This window comes from Diceros bicornis, chromosome X (assembly GCF_020826845.1).
Source record: "Diceros bicornis minor isolate mBicDic1 chromosome X, mDicBic1.mat.cur, whole genome shotgun sequence".
In the NCBI taxonomy this organism is placed as follows: Eukaryota; Metazoa; Chordata; class Mammalia; order Perissodactyla; family Rhinocerotidae; genus Diceros; species Diceros bicornis.
The window spans coordinates 115,571,378-115,593,815 of NC_080781.1; positions in this window are offsets into that span (position 1 = coordinate 115,571,378).

Here is a 22,438-nt window from a genome sequence, read left to right on the forward strand (position 1 = left end):
TATACAGATATACATGGACAGACTACTACACTATTTTAAGATTTTTAAAAATTTCCCTTTTATTTAAGCAAAGAAAATATTCAATGTAATATATGAAGATCACATAAATAGTATTCAACTTAAAATGATCAACACCAAAAAATATCTCTCACTGCCTTAGGTCCCATCTACTACAGCCAGAACTCTCAAAGATACTACATTGAAGATGACTCCTAGAAAAATAAAAAACATTAGCTTATGACCACCAGAGATAGAACAAGAAAAAATAGTAAAAATTTAAGGGTGATGTTTTAGACAGGCTTAGCCTACCTGTGATAATATTTGCATGTAGTTAACCCCTATCCTATACCTCCTGACATAATACCTGGAAGTTTTGCTATAAGTCTTGGAAATATTAAACACTATTATTAACTAGTCAAATCATGTTGCTTTCTTAAAATTTCTTAGCTCAGATCTGTCGTGCTAAGGGGATGAAAATATTTTTAAAATGAGACGTTTTGTGAGGGAAGAGAGAGAATGGATTGAAACTTTCTTTAATAAGACTTTTGTGTTTTTAATTACATTATAATGTAGATATACATTACATATTTACGAATATTATCATATATATAACTACAAAATTTAATCTCCCCAGAATTCCCTATTTCTAATTTTTAGGTACTTTATAACCAATCTTTTTTCATTCTATATTTTTCTATATAGAAAAAATTCTATATTTTTTAAATCTATGAAAATATTTCTTGAACACCTACTAAATGTCAGGCACTGTGCTTGGGGCTAGGAATACAAGAGAGAACAAAATGCTCATGCTCGTGGTTCCTGTCTTTATGGAGCCTGTAGAATTACTGTGGCCATATTAAAATTCAAAAAAAGACAAAATTGTGGTTTAGTGTAATTTTAAGGAAAATTTACATTTGAATTTTCTGAATAATTGGCATTAGAATACTGGGCCAATTGGTTTACAGTTGACTACCTGTTTGACAACATTCTCTGAGCACTTCGTTGGGTTACCACATCTGACTATTTTTATCCAGTCTGTCTCTTTTCACAAACAGAGCCAATGTGAATGTACAGATGTGACTTTATAAATAAAGCCCTAAGGGTTTATATTTGTCATCTGTCATTCTCAATGTCAAGAAGGAACCATATAAAGTGTATTTGAGTAGGTAGCTATCTTTGTACCAATCACTCAATATAAATGCAGAAGTCACTCCCACTTTAATGTTGTAGTTCCTAGGATCTCAAGGACGGAAGGCACCATGAAGTGTTCTGATTCCATAGTACAGGGATGTGTTCACTTTTTGTGAAATTTCAAAAGCCTTTATATCCTACCTTTACAATATCTTACAACTTTATACTTAATAGTATATGTATATTCTAAAGCTTGAGGTTAATTATTGGTTCACTGGTATTGTGTTTATTGTTAGCATTTTATATTTCAATATGAGGAAACATATTAAGAAACACAGAGAATGCAATATTTAAATTTAATCCTATTAAGAATCTTCTAGACAGTGTCTATTTTTAATTTTTCATAAATACTCAAGATTGAGATCATGTTATAGACAAATATAAATGATCACAGAATAACTATATAAAAGTTTATCTCCAACTACGTGGCATAGATTCTTTATTCACTGAATGGTTGTTCAAATCTCCCTTATAAATTATGTACTATGAAATATAGATTTATGAGAATAGATTAAAGTCTGTTATTTATAATTTAAGCATCCTTAATTTTTAATGTAAACATAATTGTGGAACTGATTAAACATTTATTTAATTAAATTATAATACAATTACTTAGCAATTACCTTAAAAGGTAGATAAAAAGGATATAGACAATATGACTAGTAATTTTTTTATAGTATGTCTAGACATGAAGTGATGAAAAATATAATCATGATATAATATTGATTTAAAAAAGCAAGATAAAACAGTATGTAAATTGTTATATTAATATGTAAACATATAGAAATATATTTCATTGTGAAAAGGCTGAAATTATGCTGAAATATTAACAGTGTTTATCTTTGAATTGTAGGAATATGGATTTTTTTGTTTACTTCTTCACACAGTTCTATATTTTCCAAATATTATAATGTGGTCATGTATTACTTTATAACTATTAAACATGTCAAATATGACTTGTAAAAAAGTGATAAAATGTTACATAGATTTTATAATGATTCTTCTTAAAATTGTTTATAATTAAACATCTTAGTGCTTTAAATGATAAACTGTAGTTATCTGGAAAATCCACGTATGTTTAACTACTCAATTCTTCACAAAGCCAAAATGAAAGAGACACTTGTATATTCAGAATTAAAGTCCAGATTGCCATATCCATAATAGTTTTAGTCAAGTAACAAGACTGTGGTGTATTGGAATACTCTATAAGCAAAACAATCCATTAAATGTTCCTGTCCAAATATAATAGGCTACCAAATGAGACACAGCCTACAAAAGCACTCTGTAAATTAGAGAGTGCTACACAGTTGTTAGTTGTTATTAATTATTTTGACATGTCAGTGTTCATTTAAATAAGTCAGCTAAAATTTCTTTGAACAAAGATACATTCGTAGAAGAGCGTTTTCATGTAGAGCAGCTTTGTACAGCTTGTTTTATGTTTTACCTCCCTCTACATTCACATGATTGGATGCTTCTCATCTCAGTTTTAAGAACTTCTTCACAAAATTTAGAAATTGATCGAAGGATGGAGGGAACAGACAAGAGAGAGATCTCACTTCAAGTAAGTCAGAGCTTATTACTTTGTTAGCACTGTGGCATCTGCTAGTTTGTTTTAAACCATTGAAATACAACATTAGTCTTAGGATATGAATACTTGTAAAAGAATCTTTAAAAATATACAATATGGTCATGTATGCATCTACATAAATAGGCTTCCATGATGCTATAGGCTTCAAAATTTAAGAGATCAATTTACTAAACTAAACTAACAATCAACTATCCTTCTATTGAGTGATCCTTAGATAAATATTTTGCAGTCTGCCAAGCCAATAATAACTTTTATTTTAAAAGAGTTGTAAACACTTGTCCTGAGGCATCAGGCGCCCCATGCTGACAGTGATACTACAGAATAATGTTGACATAGTTTAAAAACAAAAAATAATAATTAAAAAAGTAAAGCTAATATCACCATATATTAGAAGAAAAGAAAAATGAAAAACAAACTTTATTTATATTTCTCCACCCCCACAGGTAAACATTACTTACATTGTACAAGTCACCTTTTACTAGACGTCTGCCTCTTTGTTGCTTTGTATTTTTGTATTTTCTATTGAAGTTTAATTTATATACAGTAAAATGCATACTTCAGGAAGAAATTCTATGTATATGTACTCTTGTAACCATTATCTGGACCAATATTACATTTTCATCACCTCCAGAGATGCCGCTTCCCAGACAGCACCTTTACCAATCAATACTCCTCTGATGTTAACAATTATTCTGATTTCTAACACCATAATTAGACTTGTTTGTTCCAGAACTTTGTATAATTTGAATTATACAACATATACTCTAGTGCCTGGCTTCTTCTTTTGTTTGACATACTGTTTTTCAGATTCATCCATGATGTTCCATATATCAGCAGTTTGTACTTTTTATTGCTGGATAGTATAACATTTTGTGACTATACCACAATTTGTTTATCTATTCCAGCTTGATTGATATTTGAGTTGTTTTTAGTGTGTTTATTGTTTTGGCTATTATCGATAGAGTTGCTAAGAGCATGCTTATACAAATCTTTCTTTGGACACATGCTCTTATTTTCATTTTTTCTTCAGTATATACCTAGTAGTGAATTGCTGGGTAATGGAGTAGACATATTTTTAATTTATGAGATTGTCAAATAACTTTCCAAAGTGATTGTATAGCCATTTTACACTCCAATCAGCAATATATGAGCCTGTCTCTTTGTTTTTAACTGGCTCAGTAAGGTTTCAGCTAAAATTATTAATGAAAGCATTGCTTAAATATCCAATTTTTAATCCTTTATTCACATATTTTGCCTACCAGATATCCTCTCCTAAATAAGGCAGAATATTCATAACAAATAAATTAATTTATGACTGCAAGCTTCTTTGTAGTTGACAGTTTATTACAAGTGCCCACTTTCCAAACTCCTATATCATTTGCTCTGTACCTTCCTCAAGGTATTTATCACTTTCTAACTTTATGCAGAGTTTATGAAATCTAGACTAGCTTTCTGAATATGCCTCCCTACTGGCATCAAAGTGGATGGGCCCACATGGGAAAAATGATCTCTCACCAAGTTCCTAGGAATGCAGAACTGATTTCAGAAGGACAGAGGAAATGAGATAATGTAAACTGCTAGATTGGCCTGCTAACAGGATACAGCCAATACAGTAAACATGCAGTAGAGCAAATCTGCAAAGGACAACAAGATTACGGCAGCTGATGACCAGAAACAAGAGGTCCTTTGTCAGCAGCAGTATTAATATCATAGGATGGGCCATACTAATGCTGTTAAACCTTCAATTACTGAGTGCTTACTATATGCTCATCTAATTCAATCTTCAGATTAAAGTTATGAAGCAGCTACTGCCATTACCCTATTTTAGATATGGAGAAATTGAGGCTCAGCAATGTTAGATAAATTACCCAAGGTCAAACCGATAGTAAGTGTTGGAGCCAGGACTGGAACCTGGGCTATGACTCCAGGGCCAGTGCTCTCTCCTTGACATAATATTGTCTCATTGAGATGGCTCTGCTGGACCAATATGCATTACAATTACAATTTAGAAAGACAGATGAACCAGAGTGAAATCAGATCATGAGTTACCAAGATAGACAACTGTGAAAATGACAATAACAATGTATAAAATAAACGTAGAAATAAATGTTGATTATGTACAGCAAAATGTATAAATCAAGGGTAGAGGAATACAGGATATACACATATGATTTTTGCTAACTAAGTAAGAATCCTTGCAATAGAATATTTCTTTTTAAATCAAGATTTTAAAAGAAATCAAGTATAAATATGCAGGGAGAATAGTCACTGAACAATTAAGTGTTAACCTGTGGAGGCAGAGATAAAGAAATAAGAAAGTTTCATTAGAGATGAGAAGTTAGTTTTCTTGGCTGGAGAGTAGATCATGGTAGAGAGTATCTAAAAATAAAGTTGGTGAATTGTAGCATAATGAGATGGGAAAGTGAGAGCTGATGGAGGCCATAGATACTTGATAAGAGAATTTTTACAAAAAGTAGTGGTAAGAAACTGCAGGCTTTTGAAAAAAGAAATGACATGGTCAAATGGTTTTAAAGTAAGATGATTATTGTTTCACTGAGCAGCAGTTTTAGAAAAGGCAGAGGACAAGTAAACCAGCTACTCTTATTTTTCATAAAATTAAGTCTGAGGTTTAATGCTCTTTAACTTCATCTATCAATATATTTCCTATTGCAAAATATATCTTGATCACAAAATGATTTAATAAAACCTAAAGTTTTTGAATGGCTAATTTTTATCACAAATAGATAAAAGTCTAAGCATGTGAAAAGGCAATATTCTTATTATCATTCTATATGTGCTACATTTGCCCAACCCATACACCAAAAGCTAAATTTAAGCATAATTTTTTAAATTTCGATTTAAGAGATTTTAAATGTATTTTGGATATTTTTCTTTGGAGGTTTATTTATGTTATGAAACCACATTTATCTTTTTAAAAAATATATAAATGGCTTATAAGGAGGATACAGTTTAAAGGATCAGATGAGTGATGCTAAGCTAAATAAAATATGATAAAAATAAATTATATTGATAGCCTGGAAAAACAATTAACTTTTTCTTTAAAAGATCAGGTTACAATTTATGATATTGTCTGGATTAATAGCTTTCCTTATTTAAACAAAAGCCACTTATATTACAATAGCAAGATAGGAGTAGTGTAATTCAGGCAGCCAATATAATAGCATAGCAAAGTTTTCATGTGGAAACTGATGCTTTGTTGGAAAATACTCTTCTAAAGTCATGGATGACTTCACTGATAAAAAAAATGGGAGAGTGAAAAGCACACAATGCAGTGCCAATTACATTTGGTTCTATAGATATTTTAAGCCTTCCATTTATAAACCTGAGGTGGAATGCGGTAATGAGGCAGCTTGATCTGATAGGCAATAAGGGCCAGGTAATGACTACACAGAAAAGTATATATCATGCCGTTTATTTTGTAGATGGCATATAGAAAATAGAAATGACTACACAAATACTACTTTTGTCCCCTCAATTTTTCATGTATTTTTTTTAAATATAGATCTTTTCAAAACTGCTCATAAGTCAAACTTTGCAGGACTTTGTTTTCAGGAATTTAATATCAAGGAAACTCTTGCCTCTGATTATCCTTTCTCTGACCTTTTTCCTTATTCTTTCTGTTAAATGAAGCTCTGGGTTTTTTTGTTCACTTATTCAGCATCCAACTACTGAGCAGTTACAATATGCAAGGCATTATGCTAAGTGTGGCAATTATAAATATGAATAAGACCCAGGGCTATTTTGCAACATTCTTTTTTTCTCTCTTTTTTCCTTGGCAATATAGCTCTGACCTTTCTCCCAAATTCTAGTCCTGTATTTCTAATTTATTGATTGATATCTTTCTGGATGTCTCATTGATACCACAAGTTATACATATCCCAAACTGAATTTATCATCTATTCTATCATAATTTTTACTCCATATTAGTCATTTACTTGACTTCTATTTTTTCTTTTCTTCACCTTCCTACCCATTCTATGTATTCAATTATAACTCCTGTGAAAATATAACCGTTACTGCAATCACATGCAAAATCATTGATGGATATTTCCACTACTGTCCATGATTTCCTCTCTAAGTTAACAATGAGAAAACTAGACAAAATACATGAAACAGATGTTTTTCTATATTGGAACCTCAAAAACCACAGGATTGGAACTGCTGCTTCAAGCAAAATGAAAAAACGGGAACAAATTTACCCTCCCACCTGAAACAACTAAAATTATGGGCAAAATATATGAAACAACATTTTCTAGATATCAGACATTAGCCAGTACAGGATAGTGATTCCTGAGATGGGGGAAAATAAATGAGGTGAGCCCTACAACTGCTCCCAGCTTACCTCTTGGAGAGAGTTCCGGGTTGCAATGCAGTGGGCAGAAGCTGGGAAGAACCTGACAATCTCTCTGAGTTGAAGAGACAAGTGGAGAGATCAAAGAGGTAAAAAAGACTAGAGTTCACAGGATAGAGTAATGTAGAGGTGAGGGTTGCACTGAGAGAATGCTCTGGAGATCTTCACCAGGTTCCTCTTGAGTCTTGAACCAAGTATTAATCAGTGCCTGCCTGGGCAGAAAACTACCTGAAATCAGAAAAATGACCCCCAAAAGGAGCAGAGAGAACAAGCCATGAAAATCACACAGGGCCAAGAAAAGTACCTATTCCCACCAGCCAGCAGAAACCTTGTAATTCACAAGGAGTTGGGTACGGTACTTAGAAGGATATTGCCTCATTAGTGGGGCAAAAGTATGCCTAGACTAAAGGCTATTCTGTTCCCATCTAATAAACTTAAAAGTAAGTCTTGAGAGAATCAAGCTGGGAAAACTGGATAGCTACATGCAAAAGAATGAAAGTAGACCATTATCTTACACCATACACAAAAATTAACTCAAAATGGATTAAAGACTTGAATGTAAGATCTGAAACCATAAAACTCCTATAAGAAAATATAAGCAGTATTCTCTTTGACGTTGGTCTTAGCAGCATCTTTTCAAATATGATGTCCACTCAGGAAAGGGAAACAAAAGAAAAAAAATAAACAAATGGGACTACATCAGATTAAAAAGCTTCTGCAAGGCAAAGGAAACCACAAACAAAACAAAAAGACAACCTAACAATTGGGAGAAGATATTTGCAAATCATATATCTGATAAGGGGTTAATATCCAAAATATATAAAGATCTCATGAAACCCAACACAAAAACCCCAAACAACCCAATTAAAAAATGGGCAAAGGATCTGAACAGACATTTTTCCAAAGAAGATATACAGATGGCCAATAGGCATGTGGAGAGATATTCAACATCACTAATTATTAGGGAAATGCAAATGAAAACTACAATGATATATCACCTCACATCCATCAGAATGGCTATTATTAAAAGGACAAGAAACAATGGGTGTTGGAGAGGATGTGGAGAAAAAGGAACTGTCAAACACTGCTGGTGGGAATGTAAATTGGTGCAGCCACTATGGAAAACATTATGGTGATTTCTCAAAAAATTAAAAATAGAAATATCATATGATCCAGCTATTCTACTTCTGGGTATTTATCCAAAGAACATGAAAACACTAATTTGAAAAGATATTGGCACCCCTATGTTCATTGCAGCACTATTCACAATTGCCAAGACTTGGAAACAACCCAAGTGTCCATCAACTGATGAATGGATAAAGAAGATGTGGTATATATATATGCAACGGAATACTACTCAGCCATAAAAAGATAAAATCTTGCCATTTGCAACGACATGGATGGACCTTGAGGGTATTATGCTAAGCAAAATAAGTCAGGCAAAGAAAAACAAATACCATATGATTTCACTCATATGTGGAAGATAAACAAACAAACAAATACATAGATACAGGGAACTTATTTGGTGGTTACTAGAGGGAAAGGGGAGTAGGGAGAGGGTGAAAATGGTGAAGGGCATATTTGTACAGTAACGGATGGAAACTACACTTTTGGGATTGAACAAAACGTAGTCTATACAGAAGTTGAAGTAAAATGATGTATACCAGAAATTTATATGTTATAAACCAATGTTACCTCAATACATAAAAAAATAGAAATCAGTAAAGATATAGGTCACAGAAAAAAACAGTATCAAAAAACTTGACCTAATTGATATTTATAGAACTCTCTACCTAACAATTGCAGGATACACATTCTTTTCAGTTGTACATGGACATTCTCCAAGATAGACCATGTTCAGGGCCACATGGCAAGTCTCAATAAAATTAAACAGATTGAAACCATGCTGTGTATTTCCTGTGAACCTGAACAAAATTAAATTAGAAACCAATAGCTACAAGATACCTGAAATATACCCAAATGTTTGTCAACTAAACAACACTCTTGGCTCAAGTAAGACATCACAAGATAAATTAGAAATTATTTTGAAATGAATAATAAAGAAAAAAGATATCAAACATGAGAGATACAGCTAATGTAGCTTTCAGAGGAAATTATATAGCATTAAATGCTCATATTAAAAAAGAAAGTCTAAGATAAACGATTTAAGATGCCACCTTATGAATGTATAAAATAAACCTAAAATTGAAGGAAAGAATAAAGATAAGAGAAAAGACCCATGACAGAGAAAATGAATAAATAATAGAGGATACCAAAATCTGGTCTTACAAAAAAATCAAAAATCAATAAAATTGATAAGCATCTAGTTAAATGGATTAAGAAATAAAGAAAAGAAACACAAATTAGCAATATCAGGAATGGAAAGGAAAAAATCACTAGAGATTCAACAGATTTTAAAAGACTAAAGGAATATTATGAATAAATATAACATTTATGCCAATAAATATGATAACTTTGATAAAATAGACAAATTTACTGAAAGATTAAAACTACTAAAACTGACCCAAGAAAACATAGAAAATAGAAATACAAATACATCCATTAAAGAAATGGAATTTGTAATGAAATACTTTCTCACAAAGAAAACTCTAGGCCCAGATAGTGGTTTCAATGGTGAATTCAATCAAATATCAAGGAAGAGATAATATCAATCCTTTACAGACTCTTTTAGAAATGTAAGAGGAGGGCATGCATCCCAGCTATTTTCATGAGCTCAGATTTAACATTACCAAAAGTTTAATAAAAGTTAAACTTTATTAAAAAATTAAAAGTTTAATAAAAAGTATAATACATTGTGACCAAGTGGAGTACATCCTAAGAATGCATGCCTGGCTTCACATTGAAAGTCAATCAATGTAATTCACCATATTAACAGGATGAGGAAAAAACCCAGATGACCATTCCAATAAATGCAGGAAGAACATTTCAAAAAATTCAACATCCATTCAGCAGAATTCTAACAAGATTAGGAATAGTAGGAAAATTCCTGAGTTTAAGAAACGACAGCCACAAAAATCTTACTGTTAATATTGTACTTAATGGAGAAGAACTGAATTCTTTTCCCTAAAAATTGGAAACTGCAAGAAACCATCAGCTCCCACCACTTCTATTCATCATAACATTGGAAGTTCCACATAGTGCATTAAAGCAAGAAAGCAAAATAAAAAACATAGAAATTGTAAAGAATTATATAAAACTATATCTGATGGCACTATGATCATGCATGTAGAATATCATACAGAATCTACATCAGGGATCCTGTTTCAAGATGGCGGTGTAGGCAGACTCTGAATTCACCTCCTTCCATGGACACAACAAATTTACACTATTCTTGGAACAATCACCCCTGAGAGAGAACTGTAAACTGGATAAAAAGAACCCCCACAACAAGAGACAGTGCTGACCAAGGTGGAAGAGGCAGAAATTCCTTTCTGGAGAGAAAAACACCACTTGTGAGCTGCGGCACTTCATGGCCCACTGGGAGAAATCCTAAGGTATGAAGCCTTCCTTGGAAGATCCGGGGATCTGAACTGGGCAGCGTTACTGCAATAAGCAGCATTTGGACTCAGCACAACCAAGACAAATGTCATAATATCTGGCTTTGCTGGCTATTAACAACAATGGGGAATACCCCCAGAAAAGCTATCAGACATAAGGGGGAAAAAAGCCTGCTTTTAATGAGTTTACAAATTCACCCATTTTGGAAAGCAACCTAAAATCACCAGAAAGAAAGGTGCACAGTACTTTGGTGAAAAGAGACTCACTTGATAGGCGTTGGGCACGTCTTGGTGAGAGGTGAGACCTCCCCAGGCTGGGACCACCTCCCCAGGGACTGAGACATTGGCAGCAGCCATTATTGTGACCTAGTAGTGGTGTGCTGACACAGATGCTGGCAGATGCCATTGGAGTTCTTCCCCTGGCATATTAGCCCAGGGGTCTGCCCTACCCGCTAGAGCACTGATTTAATTCAGTTCAGCAAGCCGCAGGCAGCCGGCACTAGGGACTGTCCCCACCCAACAGCAAGCCCTCAGGCAACTTACGGGCCCACATAGGCAGAGTGCCTGGAACCTCTGCAGCTGGGTGACCGGGTCTGACTGTGCAGGGCAGGGCATGCAGGAGGGGTGGGCCAGCATTGGTGGAGTGTGTGGGGCCTCTGCAGCAGGGTGACTGGGTCTGCTTCAGTGGGTCCGGGCATGCACACGGAGCAGGACTGTATTGATGGGGCATGTGGCCCTGTGGGTGGTGGGGCTCGTAAGCTGCAGAAGACTTGTTCTTCTCAAACAGCTACATAGAGGATCAGCCCCAAATTCCAAAGCCTGAAACAATTGGGTGCTCCCATGCCTGGGGCTGACCCCATTCAGCTGCAATCCTGAGACAGCTGACAACAGCCTTGCCGGCCAGAGGCCTACAGCAATTGCTAGCCCATGAGCCTAGCAACCAGCCACAGTGGGGGCCTACTCACTTAACAGAAAAACTGCAACAGGAATGTGCTATTAGACCTTGAAGCCAACTGTGCTAGGGCTCCCCACACCCAGCAAAGTGAGTGAAGGGACCATAGGAGCCACATGCAGCTGGGCATTATAACCAGCCAGCCAGGAGGACAGCCTAGCCTCCCCAGGCACCTGCAGCAAGAGTAACCATGACACAACAGAAGGACACACGTAGCCTGTACAGGGGACACTACTGGAACATTTGGAACTGGTGACGAGAAAGAAGCACACTGGTGGGCCTCATAAGGCATCTCTTACATAAGGCCACCTCTCCAAGATCGGGAGACGTAGCTGACATACCTAATACACAGATATAAGCACAGAGAAAGAGGCAAAGTGAGGAGACAAAGGAATACATTCCAAGTAAGGGAACAGGACAAAACCACAGATAAAGAACTAAATGAAACAGATATAAACAATCTACCTAACAAAGAGTAGAAACTCATAGTCATAAGGATGCTCACTGATCTTGGGAGAAGAATGGATGAACTCAGTAAGAAGTTCAACAAAAAATTGGAAAATACAAAAAAGAGCAAATCAGAAATGAAGAATACAGTATTAGAAATGAAAAATTCACTAGAGGGACTCAATAGCAGAGTAGACAATACAGAAGAATAGATCAGCAAGCAGGACAAAAGACTAGAGCAAATCACCGAAGCTGAATGGATAAAAGAAGAAAGAATTAAAAAGAATGAGGAGAGTCTAAGGGACCTCTGGGACAACATTAAGTGCACTAACATCTGTATTGTAGGTGTCCCTGAAGGAGAAGAGAGAGACAAAGGGGCAGAGAATCTATTTGAAGAAATAATAGCTGAAAACTTTCCTAACATAAGGAAGGAAACAGACATCCAGGTACAGGAAGCACAGAGAGCACCAAACAAGGTAAACCCAAAGAGGCCCACTCCAAGACACATTATAATTAAAATGTCATGAATTAAAGATAAAGAGAGAATCCTAAAAGCCACAAGAGAAAGACAACAAGTTACATACAAAGGAAACCCCATAAGGCTATCAGCTGACTTCTCGTCAGAAACCTTACAGGCTAGAAGGAGAGGCATTATATGTTTAAAGTAATAAAAAGAAAAAAACCTACAGGTAAGAATACTCTATCTGGCAAGGTTATCATTCAGAATGGAAGGACAGATAACGTTTCCCAGAGAAGCAAAAACTAAAGAAGTTCATCACCAAGAAATGAGGCTTACCAGAAATGCTAAAGGGACTGATTTAAGTGGCAAAGAGAAGACCACAAATAGGAATAAGACAATTATTTTAAAAAAGCAATAAAATCACTGGTAAAGGCAAATATACAGTAAAGGTAGCAGATCAACCACCTATGAAGCTAATATGAAAGTCAAAAGACAAAAGGACTAAAATTACCTATTTCCATGGTAAGAGGGTAATGGATACACATGCAAAATAAAAGTTAGCTATATCAAAAACATAAAATGTGGGATGAGGAGAGTAAAAGAGTACAGCTTTTAACAAGACATCAAACTAAAGAAACCATCAACTCGATATAGTTTGCTATATACGTAGGTTATTATATATGAACCTCATGGTAATCATAAACCAGAAACCTATAATAAATACACAAAAAACTAAGAGAAAGGAACCCAAACATAATACTAAAGAAAGCCATCAAACCACAAGGGAAGAGAGCAAAAGAAGAATAAAGGAACAGAGAACCACTAAAACACCCAGAAAAAAAGCAACAAAAAGGCAATAAGTACATTCTTATCAATAGCTACTTTAAATGTCAATGGACTAAATGCTACAATCAAAAGGCATAGGGTGGCCGACTGGATATAAAAAGAAGACCCATATATGCTGCATACAAGAGATACACTTCAGACCTAAAGACACTCACAAACTGAAAGTGAAGGGATGGAAAAAGATATTCAATGCAAATGGCAATGAAAAGAAAGCTGGGGTAGCAATACATATATCAGACAAAATAGACTTTAAAACAAAAACTGTAACAAGAGACAAAGATGGACACTACATAATGATCAAGGGAACAATTCAACAAGAGGATATAACACTTGTACATATCTATGCACCCAACATAGGAGCACCTAAATACGTAAAGCAATTATTAACAGACATAAAAGGAGAATTAGACATCAACACAATAATAGTAGGGGACTTTAACACTCTACTTACACCAATGGATAGATAGTCCAAATGGAAGATCAATAAGGAAACAGTGACCTTAAATGACACACTAGAACAATGGAACTAGTAGATATATATAGAACATTCCACCCAAAAGCTACATATTCTTACATATTCTTTTCAAATGCACACAGAATATTCTCCAGGATAGATCACATATTAGGCCACAAAACAACTATCAATAAATTTAATAATGTTGAAATAATATAAACCATCTTTTCTGACCACAACCATATGAAAGTAGAAATCAACTACAGGAAGAAAATCGGAAAATCCACAAATATGTGGAGATCAAACAAAATGCTACTGAACGACGATTGGGTCAATGAAGAAATCAAAGGAGAAATCAAAACATACCTGAAGACAAATGAAAATGAAAATACAACATGCCAGAATTTATGGGATACAGCAAAAGCGGTTCTAAGATGGAGGTGGATAGCAATACAAGCCTACATCCAGAAACAAGAAAAATCTCACATAAACAATCTAACAGTGCACCTAAATGAACTGGAAAAAGAAGAAGAAATGAAGCCCAAAATCAGTAGAAGGAAGGAAATAATAAAAATCAGAGCAGAAATAAATGAAATAGAGACTAAAAACACAATAGAAAAAATCAATGAAACTAAGAGCTACTTCTTTGAAAAGATAAACAAAATTGACAAACCTTTAGCTAGACTCACCAAGAAAAAAAGAGAGAAGGCTCAACTAAGTAAAACCAGAAATGAAAGAGGAGAAATTACAATGGACATCTCAGAAATAAAAAAGATTATAAGAGAACATTACGAAAAGCTATACACCAACAAATTGGATGATCTAGAAGAAATAAATTCTTAGAATTATACAACCTTCCAAAACTGAATTAAGAAGAAATAGACAATCAGAATAGAGCAATCACCAGTAATGAGATCGAAACAGTAATCAAAATCCTCCCCCAACATAAAAATCCAGGACAAGATGGCTTCCCTGGTGAATTCTACCTAACATTCAAAGACCTAATACCTATCCTTCTCAAACTCTTCCAAAAAACTGAAGAGGAGAGGAAGCTTCCTATCTCATTCTACAAAGTCAACATTATACTGATACCAAAACCAGACAAAGACAACACAAAAAAAGAAAACTACAGACCAATATCACTGATGAACATAGATGCAAAAATTCTCAACAAAATACTAGCAAATCTAATACAACAATACATTGAAATGATCATATACCATAATCAAGTGGGATTTATTCCAAGGATGCAGGGATGATTCAACATCTGCAAATCAATAAACATGATACACATTAACAAAATGAAGAACAAAAATCACACGATCATCTCAATAGATGCAGAGAAAGCATTTGACAAGATACAGCATCCATTTATGATAAAAACCTTGAATAAAATAGGTATAGAAGGAAAGTACCTCAACATAATAAAGGCCATATATGACAAACCACAGATAATATCATTCTCAAGGGAGAAAAACTGAAAGCTATCCCTCTAAGAACAGGAACCAGACAAGGATGCCCACTTTCACCACTCTTATTTAACATAGTATTGGAAGTCCTAGCCAGAGCAATCAGAAAGAAAAAGAAATAAAAGGGATCCAAATTGTAAAGGAAGAAGTGAAACTGTCACTATTTGCAGATGACATGATTTTATATATAGAAAACTCTCAAGAATCCACAAAAAACTTTTTAGAAATAATAAATGAATACAGTAAAGTTGCAGGATACAAATTCAACATACAAAAATAAGTTGCATTTCAATACACTAACAACGAAGTAGCAGAAGGGAAATTAAGAATACAATCCCATTTACAATTGCAACAAAAAGAATAAAATACCTAGGAATAAACTTCACCAAAAAGATGAAAGACCTGTATACTGAAAACCACAAAACATTGTTGAAAGAAATTGAAGAAGACACAAAGAAATGGAAAGATAGTCCATATTCTTGGATTGGAAAATTAACATAGTTAAGATGTCCATACTTCCTAAAGCAATCTGCAGATTCAACGCAATCCCTATTAAAGTTCCAATGACATTTTTCACAGAAATAGTACAAAGAATCCTAAAATTTATATGGAACAATGAAAGACCTCAAATAGCCAAATGAATCCTGAGAAAAAAGAACAAAGCTGAAGGTATCACACTTCCTGACTTCAAAATATACTACAAAGCTATAATAATCAAAACAGCATGGTATGGGCACAAAAGCAGACACAGAGATCAACAGAACAGAATCAAGAGCCCAGAAATAAACCCACACATGGACAGTGAATTTTCCACAAGGGAGCCAAGAACATACAATGGAGAAAGGAAAGCCTCTTTGATAAATGGTGGTGGGAAAACTGGACAGCCACATGCAAAACATTGAAAGCAGACCATTACCTTACACCATACACAAAAATTAGTTCAAAATGGATTAAACACTTGAATGTAAGACCTGAAACCATGTTTTCTAGAAGAAAACATAGGCAGTACACTCTTTGACATTGGTCTTAGCAGCATATTTTCAAGTACCATGTCTGACCAGGCAAGGGAAGCAATAGAAAAAATAAACAAATGGGACTACATCAAGCTAAAAAGCTTATGCACAGCAGAGGAAACCACCAACAAAATGAAAAGACAACCACAATTATGAGAAAATATTTGCAAACCATATATCTGAAAAGGGGTTAATATCCAAAATATATAAAGAACTCATACATCTCAACAACAAAAAATCTAACAACCCAATTAAAACATGGGCAAAAGACCTGAACAGACATTTCTGCAAAGAAGATATACAGATAGCCAACAGGCACATGAAAAGATATTCAACATCATTAACTATCAGGGAAATGCAAATCAAATCTACAATGAGATATCACTTCACTCCTGTCCGAATGGCTATACTTAACAAGACAGGAAATAACAAGTGTTGGAGGGGATGTGGAGGAAAGGGAACTCTCATACACTGCTGGTAGCAGTGCAAACTGGTGCAGCCACTATGGAAAACAGTATGGAGATTCCTCAAAAAATTAAGGATAGAATTACCATACAATCCAGCTATTCCACTGCTGGGTATTTATCCAAAGAGCGTGAAAACATGAATGCATAACTATATATGCACCCCTATGTTCATTGCAGCATTATTCACAATAGCCAAGACTTGGAAGCAACCTAGGTGCCCAAACAAGGGATGAATGGATAAAGAAGATGTGGTATATATACACAATGGAATACTACTCAGCCATGAAAAAGGGTGAGATATGGCCGTTTGTGACAACATGGATGGGCCTTGAGGGTATTATGCTAAGTGAAATAAATCAGAGGAGGAAAGTCAAATCCCATATGATCTCACTCATAAATAGAAGATAAAACAACAACAAACAAACACATAGAGACAGAGATTGGATTGGTGGTTACCAGAGGGGAAGTGGGGAGGGAGGAGGGTGAAATGGGTGATTAGGCACATGTATATGGTGATGGATTGTAATTAGTCTTTGGGTGGTGAACATGATGTAATGTACTCAGAAATCGAAGTGTAATGATGTACACCTGAAATTTATATAATGTTACAAACCAATGTTACCACAATAAAAAATAAAACAAATAAATAAAAACAAATTTTAAAAATTAAAAAAAAGAAAGTTGTTAGAGTAAATCCTAAGGGTTCTCATGATAAGGAAAAGAAAAATTTTTTTTTCTATTTTTTTGTATCTATATGAAATAATAGAGGTTAGCTGAACTTATTATGGTAATCATTTCACAGCATTTGTAAGTCAAATCATTATGCTTTGCACTTTAAATTTATACAGTGCTGTATGTCAGTTATATCTCAATAAAACTGGAAAAAAAAAGGTAAAAAGAATCTACGTGAAAGCTACTAGTATTTATAGGTAATTTAGCAAGGCCAATGTACAAAAATCAATTGTATTTCTAGATATAAACAAAAAGCAATTGGAAAACTAAATTTTAAAAATAAAATTTTCCATAGCATCCAAAACCATGACATACTTAAAGATATGTTTAACAAACCCTGTACATTAAAATAATTAAAAAAAAAACATTTTTGAGAAAAATTAAGGAAGGCCTAAATAAATGAAGCGTATCATGTTCATAATTTGGAAGACTCAATATAGTTATGATGCTAATTATTCCCAAATTTAACTATAGCTCCAATTCAATTCTGATTGTATTGACAAGCTAATTATAGAGTTCATATGGAAATGCAAATGACCTTGAATAGCCAAAACAGTTTTGGAAAGGAAGAAATTGGAGGATTCAAGTACCAAATATCAAGACTTAATATAAATTTACAGTAATCAAGACAGTGTATTATTGGCATAGAATAGACATACAGATCCGTGGTACCGAATAGAGAGTCCAGAAATTGAACCACACATATTTGGATAATTGGTTTTCCTTAAAAATGCCAAGGCAATTTGAAAGGGAAGTGGGGTAGGCAGGATTTTTACCCTCATGATCTTTGCCTTTTCATGTTATGCATGTATACGTTATGTTTCATGGAAAAGGGACTTTGCAGATGGAATTAAAGCTATGGACCATAAATAGGGAGATCATCCTGGATAAACCACATGGGCCGAATGTAAACATATGGGTTCTTAAAAGCAGAAGGCAGCAGTGACAGAAGATAGATGTGACAGAAGAAGAGGCAGGAGACATTCAAAATGTGAGTGGTATTTGACCAACCATTGCTGGCATTGAAGATAGAAGAAGGAGGGACTCAGGAACGGGGGTGGCCTCTAGAAGTTGATAACAACCTTCAGCTGACAGCCAGAATGGGAACAGGGACCTCATTCCTACAACCACAGAGACTGAGTTCTGCCAATAACCTGAATGAGCAAGGAAATGGATTCTCCCTTACAGCCTCCAGAAAGGAACACAGCCCTGAGAGCCTCTTGATTTTAGTGCGGTGAAACCCATGTCATACTTCTGAACTACAGACAGTAAGATAATAAATTTGTGTTGTTTTAAGCTCCTAAGTTTGTGGGAATTTGTTACAGCAGCAATGGAAAACGAATACATGAAACAATAGTATTTTTAACAAATGGTGCCAGAACAACTGGATATCTTTATGTAAAACTATAAACCTCAAGTTTTACCTCATGACATAAACAAAAATTAACACAAAATTAATCAAAAACCAACAGGTAAAACTTTAATATTAATGGTAAAAACATAATATCCTATTCATAAAATATCATATTTCCCTAAACTAGAAGTAGTCAAAAATTTCATATATAGGACACCAAAGGCAGGAAATATAAAAGAAAAAAATTGATAAGTTGAACTTCATTTAAATAAAAAATTGTGCTTTTCGAAAGACATAGTAAAATGAAGAGGCAAAATATATACTGGGAGAAAATATTTGTAGAACATGTATCTAACCAAGAACTTATATCAAGATCATAGAAAAACTCCTACAAGCCAATAATGAAAAGATAAATAACCCAATAAAAGTGGCAAAAATTTGAATATCATCTCACAAATGAAGATGTACAAATGATTGATAAGCACACAAATAGATGCTCAACATTATTAGTCATAAGGGAAATAAAAATTAAAACCCTAATGAGATACCACTATACATTCATTAGAATAGCTAAAATTAGCAAGACTGACAATATCAAGAATTGCCAAGGATGTGGAACAACTGGAACTCTCATATACTTCTTGTCAGAATCTAACACAGTACACACATTCTGGATATCATCTTGGCAACTTGTTTAAATTTAACATACATTTACTATGTGACTCAGAAATACCACACCTAGGTATTTGCCCAAGAGAAATAAAAATATATGTCCATACAAAGACTTATATGCAAATATCCATAGCAACTTTATTTATAGTAGACTATTTCTGGAAAAAATCCAAATGTTCCTCAATAAGTAAATGGATACTCAAATTGTGATATATCTATACAATGCAATACTATTTAAGAATAAAATGGGATTATTTACTGATTCACATGAAAACTTGGATTAATTTCAAAAACACTGAGTGAACGAGACCAGTCAGAAAAGTGTACATAAGGTATTATTCTGTTAATATTCATTTCTAGAATAGCCAAAGTAATCTATAGTGACAGAAAGCGGATTAGATGTTGCCTCTGTTTGGCAGAAGGAGTTGGAATTTAAGTGCACAGGGACATGAGGAGACTTTTAGGGTGTTGGAAATGTTTCTTGTCTTGATATCAGTGGTGGTTAGATGGTTTTATACATTTGTCAAAACTCCTCAAATTGTAGTTTTCAAATTGGTTCATTTTATATATAAGTTATGACTCCATAAAGTTGACTTAAAATATGATTTGCATGGGAAAAGAAACAACAATAACAACTACAGACCTTTAGATGATACTCTGAAGAATCTAATTTTGGTTTTCAAGTCACTCCCTAATTTGGCCCAAACCCACATTTCCACACTTCACTCCTTCCACTGACCTACATACACCAAAACTTGCAGGAAAATGTGATTATTTGTTATACTTATATTTTCTATCTTCTTTCCTTATTTTTCAGACTCTTTTTTGCATATAATATCCTTTCTCTTAACTCCATTTTTTCAAATCTTACTTCCACTAGCTGCATGGTCCACTTAAATGTCAACTTCTCAATGACACCTTTCTTGAATCCTCCCCTTTTATATGTACTTATCTTGATCTGCCCAAAACTTTCTATTTTGTATTTAATTTGCTTGCATAAATCTTATTAGAACTAAGATACATATTTTGCTATCCATCACAGTACTTTGTTTTATTGCATATTATAGTCTGTATATAAATAATGAATTCATGAACAAATGAATGAATCAATATATGAATATGAAAAGGTGTAAGAGGCAAAAAAAACTAGGGACAAAAGTGTTCATTGGGTCAACAAAAATTCGGAGTTAAATAGAATTTTTCTCTCCTATTTTTTGTTACAATTTGCAGGATGTATCTAAAAAATGCAGTCAAGCATCCATGAACATATCAAGTACAAATTGATGATTGTCACAATCCAAAACAACAGCTTTCAAATAATGAGCAAATACCCTGGAAAATATGGTGGCACACTGACAACTATCTTACTCAGAAACTTAATTGGTCTTTTAAATATCCAAAAGTCTTTATCTACTTCATGCTGAAATTGGGACTATGCATGGCACTATCATAAACTCTTACATTTTGGTCATTCTTTACTTTTCAGAGTTAAATACCATTACTTATTCCTTCCCTCTTCTTTCTCACTCCCACCTCCTTTACAAATCCATTATGTTTAGGTCTTTGACATTCTCAATAAGTCTTTTTGCAAAGCTGAATGTTTAAACTATTTTATTGTTGCCATTGATAAAGAATCTTCCCTATTTCATTAAAAATTAAATGAAGACCCATGGGGTCCAAAGAAAGTGGATTTCCATTTTTTCTCCTTGCTCTTGAGAATGATTTATGAAGTACAAATACATTCATAAACTGAGATACCATACCCTAGGGAAAATAAGCTAGAATTTATTTCATCGTTAGTGGTTTGCATTATAAAATGGTCTCTACCAAATTTACATGGCAAATTTAAGTCATATTTAACCACACAATGTCATCCCAGATGATGAGAAATGGGAAAAGCAAACTTCTATTTGTCATCCAGATCAAAAACCTTAGAGTAGTTTGGAATCATGTGTCTATTTCACATGGTTAAATCTAAAATCATATCACCACAACTGAGTTCAGTTCATTAAAGGTTATTTATTCAGAGTAACAACATTCTTTCTGCTGTATTTTCATATGACTTGTGCTATTTATTCAACTTATGTTTTCACAAAATGACACAGAAAATAACAGTATCACAGAATTGAGGGTCGTTTTTAATCTGTATTTATTGTACCAATCAGAAAAGCTGCAGCCTGGATTCTTTTTTTTAAATTTTCAAATGTATGTGTGTTAAGTTTAAGTCATCCTGCTCCTGAATTTTCCATTGAATACAACCTCATGATTCCCTAAATATTGTAGGAGGGAAGGCATAGCTTTTCACATTATCCAGAAGGAATTCAGCAATAATCTAAACTAGCTAGTGCAACTCTCACTGTGATTACCAAAAATTTAGAGAAAACTTGCAACAAAAACAGGGACCATCTAACAAGTTGGTACAATTATCAGCATTTGAATAAAAGAGGCCTTTGCTTTTCCACTCACTTTCTATTCCATGCCCTTGTTCAAGGTCACTCTCCAGATTAAAATCCTTCTTTGGTTGTCATTGCCTATAAGTAGGGTTTGCTTGGGGCAATTCCAGTTTATACCTGTAGTCCTGGCATTATCATTAACAGTTCCAACTTTCACTCTCAAAAGTGTTCCGGTTTAGTTGATATATTATATGGTCAGCCTTTCCATAGTGTATAATCACTAACACAATTTATGAATGTTTTTATAGTTTGGCCCCAGGCTTTACTTAATACTCTGTCTCTTATACTTGCACCTTACACTCCAGACACATGAAACTATTTACTCTGCCCTGAAAACCCCATGCATTGATATACCTTTATATTCTTGAGCAAATAGTTCTTCCTGCTTGAGTTGCACTTCCTCTGCTTTTTCACATAATGATTTCTTATTCATTCTTAGAGGCACACACA